Source organism: Camellia sinensis, chromosome 5, assembly GCF_055761805.1.
Source record: "Camellia sinensis isolate YWXY chromosome 5, ASM5576180v1, whole genome shotgun sequence".
NCBI classification, from domain to species: domain Eukaryota; kingdom Viridiplantae; phylum Streptophyta; class Magnoliopsida; order Ericales; family Theaceae; genus Camellia; species Camellia sinensis.
The window spans coordinates 163778660-163793172 of record NC_138965.1 but is presented as its reverse complement, the minus strand read 5'-3'; the positions used below and the strand labels follow the sequence as shown (position 1 = coordinate 163793172).

Here is a 14513-nt window from a genome sequence, read left to right as displayed (position 1 = left end):
ATTTCCAAACCACTTCTCCACAGCCTCTATAAATTTTAATTTTTCCATCGATAAAATAGAGAGGAAGCGACATGAAGAGACCGGTAAAAAAATAAATAAATAAAGGCTCGTGATGGATCTAGATTAGTGTTAGGGACACATATTCATTTAGCTCTTGCAATTAGTTAGGCACGCAACTAACATGAAATTTCTTTAATGTTAATATTACCAAGTTTTAATTTTATTTTATAATTATTAAATAAACAAAAAAATTAATATAAATTACCAACAAGTCATTCTTTTGGAACTTCTTACCCATTAAGTCTTATTGATAAATTTATCAGTCTGTAGGTAAATAAGTCTAGTTAATAGGACTGTTGGTATGTGATCAAAAAAATTATGAATTAAGTATAACAGTTCAAATAATTATTTAATTAAATTATTAATTTAAAATGTTAAATTACTTTAATGTTAATATTAATTAAATTTGTTGCTATTTGTAATAACTATTAATAATTAAATAATAAATTATTAACAACATAATAGTAAATATTTTTTAATATAATTATTGTTTGTTGATTAAAATCATAAAATTCCATAAATATATTTTGCATTTAGAATATTAATTAAACTTTAATAAAGGTAAAAATACAAACATAAATAATAAACTTTAAAAAATGTATAAAATTAAGACCAATTTTTATTACAAAATTTTGACCCAAATTCAAATTTCTTGTAACAAACCCTCCAAAATTTTACCTAAATCAAAATTCACTCCTAAAATTTAAATTTTAGGAGTCCCCCCCCCCCCTCCCAAAAAAAAAATAGAGCAAAAACTAGGGGAGCAAAAACTAGTTAGAGAAAGAGATAGAGAGAGATGCGTTCGAGAGAGAGAGAAAGAGCGAAGACGAAGAAGAGAACATGAAGAGAAGACGGAGGGAAGAGTAGTTCTTCAAAGCGACAGCCATTGCTTTGCTTACGACGGCCACTGCTTTGCTTTAGCAGTCCAGGCAAAGAAGACCCACGAACGCAGCAAACAGAGCTGTCTCACCTCTCCCTCCGGCCGGAGCTCTCGTACCTCTCCCTCGCACAACCCAATTTCAAGTACATGTTCAGATATTAGGGTTTTCAGTTCTGATTCGAGGCTTTTCAATTTCAAAATTTGGGTTTAGGGTTTTTCAATTTCAAAATTTGGGGATTTTTAATTTGGGGTTTGGTGTTTAACTTGGATACTTGATCTGAATGTTTAACTGGGACTTAATAATATCAATTTACTAAGACTTTTTTTTTTTTGATAAATAACTATTATAAAAATTATTTACTAAGACTCTTATAAAGAAAATGTTGAAAATCATACTCCTAATGTCCACTCTGGTTTTGTGTTTTTTACTGAACTGTGTGGCCTAAACATGAAAATTTACAACCAAAAAGCATATTCTGTGTTCTTAAAAGTATGTCGCAATGATAGATTAATTTTTTTTTGTTAGATAGATTAATTCACTATGTTATGAAAATGGTTGAATCATATGTTTTGGCAAACTATGTTAGAAACAAATGTTTGTTTGAGTGCTGAAGTTCATGCATAGTTGACAGAATTGAACTTAAAACATAGGAAACCCAATTCAAATAGTTGAAATGATGATGAATGAATTTGTGTACATTAAACGTGGCTACCATCGGATCTGCTTGATGGATAAACGCGGCGGGCATTTGCCACTTCTTCAAGTAATTATTGTTGAAAGTGAAGCTTGACAAGTTGTTCAAGAGTTAAATTTTATGCATAGAACTAGTGTTAAAATAGAGGTTATGCTAGCTGATTGCCGTATATTTGCTGTCTTTTCTTAACTCTTGTTTTGTTTAGACTAGAGGACCTTGTAATAAATAGATGGCTCATGATCATGAAGTAGCCAGGTTTGCTCTATCTATGAATGTAGTAGTTTCTATGAATGTATCCACATTGATCTATGGCTGGTTTGACCTTCATCTAGTTTTTCAATAAAATTGTCTTCAGCACACCAAGAAAAGGGTGAGATGCTCTCGCACTTTCCTTCCTTTATCTATGTCTATATGTATCTTTGTGTATATTTGTTTCATTAATAAAAGTTTTTTTGTTGATAAAAAAAATTTAAAAAAAAAGAAGAAGGTAAAATTTGGACTAATTAGTTAAATTACAAAACTGATAAAATTTTGTGAATCTCTCATCATATTGAAGTTTTCACATTCAATGATTGGATCGGGTAATTAGTATAAGTTGGGGATAGATTTGTTTGCTACAAAACTATGATGCTATATGTGTTCTGGTAAAGTGTCAATACCATGATTTTCATTCTATTATTTATTTATTTTGTTGTTCACAATTTGTTTCTACAATGTGATGAATGTCTTTGAGGCCTAGCCTTTAATTTTAGCTTTAAATTTGTCATACTCTACCTAAATATGGGATTTATATTTATTTATTTTATTTAAGGAAAGTGTTTTCTAGTTTGAAACCATACGAAGAGTAGTTGTGGAACGTTGGTAACAGAATATAACTGATTATACTTTAGAAAATTGAGTCTCTTTAATCTCCCTTCATTAGTAGCTATTGTTTGTTTACTGAATAATTTGCTCCCTAAGAAAATGGATAAAGGAAAATAGTAATAAGATTTTTTCCTAGTTTTAGAACATTGAGAGGCATTATACCATGATTGTTTATAATTTTTATTGAATAATTGATTAGTGTTGGTCAATCCATCCCATCAATTGCACAATTGATTGGTGCTGGTCAATCCATCCAATCAATGAGTTATTTGTTTCTCCTTCTGGCCAATGAGCAGGTATCTTTGTTATATAATGCAATATATTAAATCAATTGGATTAATGTTTTTGTATTTGCCTTGATATATTCAAGCTTATAAATGTGATATATTCAAGCTTATTGTTATGGATCTTTCCCTAATGACACTACTTTGTTAGAACGCTAAATTTCCCTAATGACATTACCTTGTGTGCATTTCATGTGCTTCATACAAAAGTTTCATTGGAAAAACTGTGAAAAAGAATTGTGCAAGTACTCTTGTCAATACATTCCATCACTAGAACTATTAACAACACTCCACCCTTCCTTAATTAAAATAACCATGTTTGTCAAACTTATCACAAAGCAACACCATGGCTAACTCAATTAAAGACAAGTAGAGAATCTTGATTGCTTTATAGATTTTATGTACATATAACTTGAAAACGTATGTCTATTAACTTTCTTAATAAATATGTATGTATTGTGGCCGACCGAAGGGGTGGCGAATAGAGGTCAGGGCCTCTCCCAAGCTTCAAATTTTGTTTAAAGTTCTATTACACATGACACTTATTTGGGTGCTATTAGGAATTGGGCCCCCAAAGAAGCAAAGAGTAATCAATTGTCCCAGTTAAGATTCTAATATCTTTTTGTATAGTTGGTTATATGCATCCTTGATTTGGACATGGCTTTCTGGAAGTGGATGGTTAAACATTGTTTTTGGAGGAAGAGACTTGTCAATGTATATATTTAGGATTTTATGAAATACTTTTGATGTTAATAAAGGTTGTATCTGTAGCAGGGAACTTTATATTTAGCTTGGAGAATTATGAATATTTAACTGTAGAGATTTAGACAATATGGACTTCATTGGTTTTGTGTCTTTGTTCAACTTCACTTGGCCCTTGAGAAATTACATGCTTTTGAAATTTTTTTATAATTATTTTTCTGATATAACTTTTTTATTTGATTATGTAAGGTGCTTTAATGGTAGTTCCTCTCACTTATAGTTTTCATGTTTTGAAAGACTATTGTGGTGCTTCTGTTCTTTTATATCGGCCAACTCTTTTCTCATGGTAAGAATCTCTTTATTCTTGCTTTTAGTTTTAAATTTCAATTTTGCTACTTTAATAGTTAATGGAAACTGATATTTTATACTGTTGCTTTTTTTTTTTTTTTTTAACTTGTAGATTTGGATGCTTGCCATTTCAAGTTCATACTAAAAAAATTGTATCGATGTTCCTTTTCGTTATGAATACTTTGGTGTGGTCAGTCAACATATTGATGAGAAGCATTGAATGTGGTATAAAGATCCAATTTCTAACAAGAACAAAAAAATCTAGTTTCTAATGAGAGCATGTATCCCATCTCAAAAATCTTAGATATTTGGTACGTGACGCGATAACAATATCCTTACCTTCCTAATGTTGACCTTCATAATGAAGCATATACTTTTGATGATTTATATGTGGGTGGGGCCATTTCCTGTTCCTATAGTGAGGAGAAATTTGATGGAGGTGAAGGTTCCAGTGATGATTTAAAGGCCAACAAATGGACATGGATGATTAACCCCTTCACCAAAAATGACCAGTGACCATTTTTTGTACAGACGTGATGTAATTTGGATGGCTTCTTTATGAATGACATAATGTGAATGTAAATTTGATTTTGTTGATCCATATATGTGTAGATTATTGATGTGTAAGGTTGTAAATTTGATTATGGATGCCAATCTATTCAGCACAAAATGTATCCATATTACAAGAGTACAGAGCAATTGATTGCACAACTGATTTTGTACCATTGCCAGCCAAGTTTAAATAATACAAATTTGCTCCAATTGATTATGAGATTGTAACATGCCTAGTGCCTAATAGATTCATTATGAATCGATTGTAAACAATATTCAAACAAATTATACAAGGAAGCCAAACTTTGGCATTTTTTTTTTTTTTGGTTTGTCATGGCCATGGGCTCAAAAATGGATTGGCCAATTGATTGGTGTTTCCACTTTCTTGCAAGAATTGATTGACTAATGGGTCCCCAATCAATTGATTGGAAAATGCACTACCTTGATAGAAATCAATTGGCCAATTCATCGGCCATAATCCAAATAAAAACTAAAAGCCAAAATCTTGAGTGTTTAGTCAGTCCATGGGCTTACAAATTAGAAATGAAGATAATAACAAGGTCTAGAGTTGACAAACTGTATCATTCATAATCTCCTCATAAATTACTATTCAATACATTAAACATCAAGCACAATACATCATATTTCAAACATCAAGCAACTTATCTTCATTGACAATTTTCAAAAATTTAGAAGAAAAAGAAGGCAATTTACTACCATATTTCAAACAATAAACAACCTAGTCTAGTCATATTTACCAAAATACCAACCATAAAATTTTTTGTATACACGAAACATATCATACTAAATCCCAAAATTAAGCAAAAAGTGTTCATAAACAAATTGGTACAACCACAAAACCCATTAACATATTCAACTATAAAAACAATGAAAAGGCCAAGGTTAAGGCTCCTTAGAAAATTCATCTTCGTCTTCAACATCTTCTATTCCCGACTCTTCTTCATCTTCCTTATCATCATCATCTCTTCCCAACTCTTCTTTCACCTTGTCATCTATCCTCGTGAGGGGTATCTACATTTTTTTTGTCGATTCATTCAATGTCACTTACACAGATTTTAGTTCCTCGTGCATCTAGACCTACCTTTTGTCCATACAAGCTTGGGTGTTTTCCAACTGCTTCACCACATCAAGGACCCTACCAATCCGAATGGCTATACCTGCTAAAGAGGACAAAATAAAAGTCTAGGTTAGTGCAGCTTCAAAATTGAATGCATGTTGATTTTTTTATAAAATTTTTTTTTTGTGACGGTGGGTTTTGTGCAATTGGTATTTGTAATCTTCACTACTGTAGGTTCAGTGTAGATTCATAGTCATCCAGAGATGGTGCAAATTTGAACAGTGGTAAACACAACCACCCTACTACATCAAAGAATAAAACAAGTACGTCCTCAGAAATCTTAGATGGTGCCCAAACCTCTGCCACTTTCACAGTACCTGAAAGCTAGTTTTTTCTAGCTTCAAAGCCAAAGAGGAAGTTTTGACTAATCAATCTATAATTTTTTTTTTAAATAAGGGAAAGAAAGAAATTTAAACATAAATAATTAATAAGACAATGATATACCTCCTTCAAAATAAAAGAAGACTTCACCAAATCCAAATCAATGCTACAAAGAAGCCTCAATTTCCACAAATAAGACTCTTGGATTTGCACATCGCAATCAAGAGTTTATAGCAAATAACAACCACTAGTTGCTCAAATATCAAACGACATATCCAACAAAAATATATGAGAAAGATGTTATGCATTTTCTCCTTACAAATTGAATGTGCTACACATTTATATATTTTCTCATTTTTGACAAAAGATCAAGAAATTCGATTCTCTCTCTGCTTCTAAACACACCAGTCCACTAATTGATTAAATACATAAATTGAAAGCCATTACCTAATCACAAACATAAACATTAAGAGAGACATTATAGTTTGTGCAAGAATGTGTATGAATTGTGTTTGGTAAACAGACATTCTATCCAAATCATCACCCACCCTCATACAAATCATCACCCACCCTCATCCAATCAAACCACTAATCAGATGGTTGCAGTTGAGAATAAAATAGAAAACTTCCAAGAAAGAAAAGGAAAGAAACAAATTGATACGTACGTAGTTCCCCTAATGTATTCTCTGCCACTGGAATCCTTAAACCAGTTAATTGATCAAATGTAAAATTAACCATAAGGATAGATATGTGATTTTTTTAAAATTATAGTCCATAACTACACAATTGAGTGAGGAATAAGCATGTGAAACTGGACAAAACTTTGTCAAGCCAAAATATTGGTTCTACCACTATATCCATTGGCAATATAAACTTAGGTTTTTCCTTAATGTTGCCTCCAAGCCAAAATATTGGTTTTGCCACTAAACCCATTAGCAATATAATTTAATTATGAGGCTAGGCTTGATTGTTCTAATGCTATGTCCTGAAACCATAATAGAAATGTAAAATTAGAATAAACAGTACCAAGAACAAAGAGACTTATCATTATGTTTAAGGACCAAGTTTAAAACATTAACCAGCTTTTAGGAAGAGTTGTCAAGCAAAGGAACAGTAAGGAGGATGTGCTCCTAGTAGTACTTGATCTACCCACTTGGCATTTATTGGGTTTCTAAGTGGAGTAAATGATCTTTGACAAAGTCATAGAATTCCAAAATCAACTCAACAGAAGAAACTAACTTCAAGGAAGTGACTCCATTCATTGTCAAGTTGCCAATTGGACATGTAAATATTATATTCAGTACAACTCTCTACATGAGAACCCCAAAATCATAAAGAAATAGCAAATATCACATGAAATAGAATGAACAAATTAGAGAATGAACAGATTAGATTGATAGTGCGTATGGTTGGGAAAAAAAAGTAAAAATAGAAATTACCATAGAACTTATCCTAGCTTAGTATCGTCGGATGATCTCACTCCACTTGTCTGCAAAATTGAACTGTTGTAATGGTGTATTAGTAGTGGACAACACACACTATCGCATAATGGTTTCTCTTTTTAATAGACAATGACATTGTCAAATGAGAAAAAAATGACAATGAAAATGAGTAAGGTTAACAATGTATCAATAGGAGAGCCGATCACCATGGATCCATTACCACCATGGGTTTTCTCAATTATAGCAACTAATGCTTTCCCTTCAGCAAAACCAACTAAAATTTGAGTGTGAGAGTGCAATCTAACAAGCAATCAAAGTACAATACCTTTTTGGAGTTTAGTTGAAGATTGACGATGGTTGAGTACTGAGTAAGCATCACTCTAAGATAGAGTTTAATAAACAAAAACAACTTAATCTTGCAATTGCTAAGTGTAAGAATTCACAATTTAGCAATCGCTAAGAATCAAGAATAATAGGCCAAGTATTGTGAGTGAATCTACATTTTTCCCCAAATAGTGATTGAATCTATCATGATTTAATATCTTATTTGATTCTATCATAACATTGACATGACCAACACTTAGAGCATTCAAGCACTGTTAATCAAACTTTCTATAGGAAAGGTTGTTTAGTCACTATTTGACCAACAACATCACATAATAGGTGGTTTAAGCAAAAGAAAATAAACTATTTTAATTGAGGCATTTTATAGAACATGGTGTATGCACAAAAATACAAAATAAAAGAGTTTGACTGTACCAAAAGCATCATATAATACCCATAATGAAATTCTCAAGTTTAGAGAGAAATGAGGAGATGGAAGATAGACCAAACTAATTTGTAGAAAAAGTCCTCAAGAAGCATTCAACAAAATTTCAAGTGGTATTTTGAACACAACAATGTGAGATTTTATTGGCAACAATGCACATAAAAATAAAAATAAAAAATAAAAAACACACAAAAAACACAAAAAATTAAAATTAAAAAGAAATAGAACACAAAAAAAAAAGAAACAGAGAATGAGCCCAAAAAAAGAAAGAGAAACCCAAACACATAAATAATGAAAGATAGAGTTTAATAAACAAAAGCAACTTAATCTAGTCAACGTCTTCAGCAGATGAATTTCACAATACCTCTTTAGATCTTTTGGGCTTTACCTGATTTCAAGCTAATTCAATCCTTTCATGCTTATCAAATTATCTAATACTACACAAACAAACAAACAAAAATAAGAAAAAAGAATTCATTACATAAAATAGCAAGTTATGAAAAAGTATTAATTTTGCAATCTTAATGATACATCAAAGTTTCCATAGATTCAGGACTTTTTGCAATCCTCAAGCCAATGTTCACTTTCCATCCCATCATTTATCTTAGTGTTTGTTGGCTACACATTTTGTGCTAGCCAGTGACAATTCGACGTGTGGCAAAGTGAGGGTAATATGGGGAGACCAGGTAGGTCTTCGATCCTGATCATACACGTGGCAATTAATATTGGTTGTTATAAGATCTGAGTAGTAGCGGATCAACAAAGAGACGTACAGTGACGTGGCTTCAACGGTTGCTCACATTCAAATTCGAATATAAGGGGGAAGCCTAACTGCAAGTGAAGGCGTAGTGGAGCTACTTATAAGGTAGCATGATCAGCGATTATGGAGGAGCAGTTTGACGGTTTGAAGTACAATTCGATGGTTATCTTCGGAAAGTATAAATAGCAGGAAGGACTTCAGAGAAGGGGACGAAGAAAAGATCTAAAGAATTACTTTACATATTCCAGTGTTATTTCCTGTCCTTTATATTTCTGTACTTTAAGTTCCTGCGCTGCACTTCATTTGTAGGAGTAGTTTTCGAGTATATTGCCGCTGTAATTCTCTACGCAACTAAGATCATTGTAAGTTTTTCATACTAATAAAATGCTTCAGTTTATTTAACTGTTCTTATGCTCAAGTTCTCTGAAGACAAATTACTAGTAAGCCACCAGTAAAAGTCCTCTTTATTGAGGCCGAAAGAACCATAACATAATCGTCTGAATAATTGTTTGGCAATTATAATTCTGTAAGGACTGATTGATCCTTATTGGCACGCTCATAATTACAAAAGTAACCTTCGAAAGCCAAAAAGCTAACAGTGTTAAATGATTTTCGTAATGAGAGGAGAAGAAGTGGAAAAAGGGAAGAATAAGAGGCATGCTTGTCCTTAAAGGCACGGTGTAAATAATATTGAGATCAAAATGTAGTTGAATACAAATGTAATTTATCGAAAACATACCAAAAACTTAGACACTAAAAAATAACAACCCCTAGGCACAAGTATATATATTGTTTGTAAAGCACTTCCAACAATTTTTCTGGTATCACACACTCCACGGAACTCAATTAAAAATAATGACCCCTAACCACGGGTATATATATTTGTTATTTAATAAAAAATATTCTGTTTTTATTATTCATTCGTTACCAAATAATACAAATCAAAACTATTGTACATATATCAAAACTTTACAATAAAAAATAATAAAAAAAAATTATCAAACACCAAATGAAGCACACCAGTTAGTGCTATGCAATCCTTAAAAAGAGAATTCAAAATTAAATAACAAACATTAAATTTAAAATAAATAATAAACAATGCACACCAGCTAGTGCTCTACAATCTCAAAAAATAAAATTAAAAATTAAAGTGAAACCTTGTAGAAGAAGAGATTTGAGACTTTCCAAACTTTAATATGAGACTGAAATTGTCTTAAACACCTATCACTTAAAGAATATAGAAACTTTTATTAGAAGGAACTTATAGAGGGGAAAAGAAGTGTATTTAAAAAATATAAATAAAAAGACCACCTACTTTAATGTGTGGTACACCGTTGATGTGATGCATAGATCTAATGTAAGAAAGTGAGATAATGATATGAACAGTTCTAATCGATTGTAAGCGATGAACATTTTCAAAAATTGTATTATATATATATATATATATAGAAGTGAATGTCTCTATTTAATCAGATAGACCCAAAATAGCAATGGAATAAAAAAATTGCCTCAATATCTTACCATATTGTGACCAGATGTACTGGAAGAATTTTCTGCTTCATTTTGTTCAATGTTCAGCTTCAAATTAGACCACAACAACATTTTAAGATCAAAAACCTGTAAAAAAATAAAAAATAAAAAAAATACGACAAATTTTATCCTAAGATGTTTTATGTATCATCAAATCAAATATTGAAACAAAGTTCTGACTTCAAGGATACAAAATTTGCACAATGGTGCAACCAAAAGATGTAAATTAGTCTACACCCTCCTAAAGCACATGAAATAAACAAAATGGGTTGAAGCACTATTTCTTTAGGGTAGTTAACAGTCAATGGCTAAGAACTTGAAATGTCTGAGAATATCAATTTAAATTTAGATAGAGATTTAAAAAGGAAAAAGAAAAGATGAGGGAAATATAAAGTTATAATGATTCAAACACAACCTTACATACCTAAGCATAATTATTTTTGTTGATGGAATGGTACCAATACATGTTTTATAGAGGGGCCAATTTGAGAGAGAATAGACAAATGCATGCTCTTTACAACTATCAATTAGTAACCAAACAAATGTGACATTTCAATCCACAAATGCAAGTGCCAAAAAGCATGAAAAATAATTTCTATGAACATATAAAGAAACAAACCAAGCTGAAGGTAGTAAATAGCAATTAAGCACAATCACTGTTTCAACCTTTCATACTAAGTGACAATTTTTGAACATGAAAGATCCATTCATAGAAAAAGACTTATCTCATCTCAGATTAGAAAAAAAAAATAGAAGCTACACATTCATAGAAACTCATTTCATTGAAAAAGACTTAGCTCATCTCATAGTAACCTATTTCATATTCATATAAATGAAATCAAAACCATAAAGAAACACAAACAATTATGCCCAACGTCTCTACATTCCTCTTTCAGTTATCCATAAAGAAATTAAAGAAAAAAAAATCCATCAACAATACATAAACAAACCTGCTAAATGGTAGCTAAAATGACTTATGACAAATTCAATTAACTACCAATTTCATTATCTTTGATTTCACTTTATTCCCTGTCATGGACAGGGTATTTGGACTGTTGGAAGACTGTTGATACAAAGAATGACTGCTGGGAATTTTATTTTTGGGTGGATAAGGTATTTTCTGAAATTGTTAAGCTCATACTAAGTTTTTTTTAGCCTACCCTTGCAGGCTGTGCAAGGGAATATACCCCTGATTGTGTTCATGGTCCACATAACCCAATTATGTGGCCCCTAAACAGATTGTGATACATATGGTTTCATGGTTTGTGATATAAAGCAGGCCACAAACTTTGTTTGTGATACATTGATAACTTCTTGTGTAAGTGTAATTTTTTCTATAAGTTTTTGTTGTCAAACTTTGTTTGTGATACATTGATACATTGATAGCCTGCTGTTGTATTTGTGTTTAAGACGAATGTTTATAACTTATTCACCCAAAAAAAAAAAAAAAAAGATAAAAATATTTTCAAATCCTTAGAAACACAGACACAAAATATTGGTCTAATTGGCCAAAAACTGTCTAACCCAAATATTTGTTTGATTTATTGATTAATCCCCAAAATATTTGATTTCTTGATTAATCCAACAGTCTAGAAACTAAGATGAGAGAAAACAACAACAAACTAAGATGAACAAAGAAAGTAAGATGAACAAAAAATATGACAACAAACTAAGCGTTTAAACAGGAAAAAAAAAAAAAACTGTTTAGATCAAACACAGCCCTTTATTGGCAAAACAACCCTTAGAAACAGAAACGCAGCCCTTTAGATAAATGATTTTGACAAATATAAGTTGAGAACATCAAACAAAATAAATTTAAGTTGAGGGGAAAAAATCAATTTAACACAACAGAAGATTAATCCCCAAAAATGTCTGATTTGTTAAAACAACAAAGAAAATTTATAAATGAAACAACCACCGAGAGTGGGGAGTTTAAGGTCGGGTTGGGAAGAGAGAGAGGACTGAGACCTTGAGAGGAAGAGAGAGGTGTTACCTGAAGGCGAACAACTGTTATCGATGACAACCACCGAAGCAACAAAGAGCCTGTGAAACAATGAAGAATCGCCAAGCAGTGATGCTGAATGGGTTTGAATACAACCACTGTAGCAAAGAGAGAGAAACAGTGTTGATAAAATGGGTTTTGGGCGGTGAAGGGAGAATGAAATGGGTTTGAAATGTTTTGAAAATCTGAAGATAGAAAATAAGAAGGCAGATCTGAAAATCCATATCCAACGGGAAAGGGAGAGTGAAATGGGTTTCAAGTTTCAAGCTATATCCAACGGTGAAGATAAGAAGACAGATTAATCTCAACCTTTAAATTCATCGCCACTTAGGATAGATGTCCCATCAACAAAGCTATTTTGTTATATAGATTTTACAAGTATATAATATACATATATAAGGGAAATGCTACTATGCACATCCCTTATCATAAGAACGTTACTCGAAAAACAAAGTACAGTTCGTTAGGTTAAAATTAACCAAGTGTAAAAAGCTACATGTTTAGATAGGAAATCAAAAGTGACAAAATAGTGGAAAAAAAAAACATTCTTTGCTTTTTGCAAGAAACATTTATGTATATTTTGCAAGAAATTGAAAAGCAACTTACCATGTTGCTATAGATTATACACAATTTAACAATCTTACATTTTCCAACATTATCATGGTAAATTTATCATGCAAACAAACAAAGGAAGAAAAATTCAAAATTTTCCCTTTCTCACACTACCCACTACTTCAATTCTAAAGTTTTGCACTAATCTTTCATGGTTGCTAGGAAAGCCACCACACTTAGAGGGAAGATAATAATTCATGGATTCTCTTAGCATTAGTATACTTAGGAAAAAGGATGCGAAAATTCATTTTATTAAGCATAAGCTTCACGTTGACTACTTTTTACCTAAAATTTAAAATCATATACTTCAATTCTTTTTAGCTTTTCAAAGTTGTTTTGTTGGTTAGAGTCACTTTCTCGTTATCTTGTCAACTGCTCATGCTTAAAGAATGATACAAATGAAGTTCAAGCACTATTTGATTAGCATATTTGGAAGTATTTCTATTGTATGTGAACTACGTTCGCTTTTCAATACATATATATATATATATATATATAAACCAATCAAACAAAAGATTTAATTCAGATGGCTATTTAATTCAACTAGAACAATAAGTACTACACATTACCAAAAACACTTGGAATAACTATTTGCCCTAACTTACAAATTGGGAGGTCCTAACCACATGTTATAGCCTTCGTGTGAATATCACTAAATATATTTTGGGATAAATCTTCGGAAAACATGTTAAATAAATCACAAGTTTTCAACAACATCTAAATGCAATGAAAATATAGTTCCAAAATAATTTTGTTTAAATTGTTAACAAACTAGGCATTTTTACAAACATCTTAAATGCAATCAAAATTAAATAACATAATTAGCCCTATAATTTTAATGCCAAAATAAGATGAAATATTTTCCAACAAATCAAGAACAAGTCATGGAAGCAACAAAATGGTTATAAAATACTATATTAATTAATGTAAAAATAGATTATTTCATTATAAATGTCAACCGAGATATATAAATAGCAAAATAAAATAAAATTCTTAAAAAGCCTTACTTCATTTGTACAAATTTCAAACCAATGTGAGCCAAGAGAGACTGGAATACAAATTCAGAGAGAGAAAATAGAGTAAAAAATGGAGAAGAAGATAGTTTTAGAAGAGGGGGTTTCAGAAATAATCAAAGGGAGGCATACCTTGTTGATTGCTCTTCAAAACAAAAAATCCTTTGTTTTCTTGAAAACCAAGCAGAGGCTCATTGGGTTAGATTAGGATTTTAAACAGAACAACCACTTCGGCCTGCATTCAGTCGAGCTAGAAAAAGAGAGAGGAATGAGCGCAGTAAAGAGAGAAAAGATCGAGATGAGCAGGGAAAGAGATGGAAGAAAGGGGTAGCAGAGAGAGAGAGAGGGGGGGCGACATAGAGAGAGAGAGAGAGAGAGAGAGAGAGAGACGAAAGTGAGAGTATAGAGAGAATAGAGATGGGTCAACCGGTTGCTCCGGTGTCCAATTTTTCAAAATTAAAGCATGCAATGGTCAGGATCAATTTGAGTAATCCAATGGTCAATAATGAAGATGCATATGGTGTGCAACTCTTAATGGGTT

At 31.6% G+C, this 14513-nt stretch overlaps 1 long non-coding RNA gene across 1 annotated transcript; it reads left to right on the top strand.

The window, feature by feature from the left end:
• Positions 1-3697: 3697 nt before the first annotated feature.
• On the top strand, positions 3698-4436 carry LOC145790961 (uncharacterized). Its single transcript, XR_014330429.1, has 2 exons — positions 3698-3831; positions 3946-4436. It is a non-coding gene; the product is annotated as an uncharacterized LOC145790961 (long non-coding RNA).
• Positions 4437-14513: the final 10077 nt, after the last annotated feature.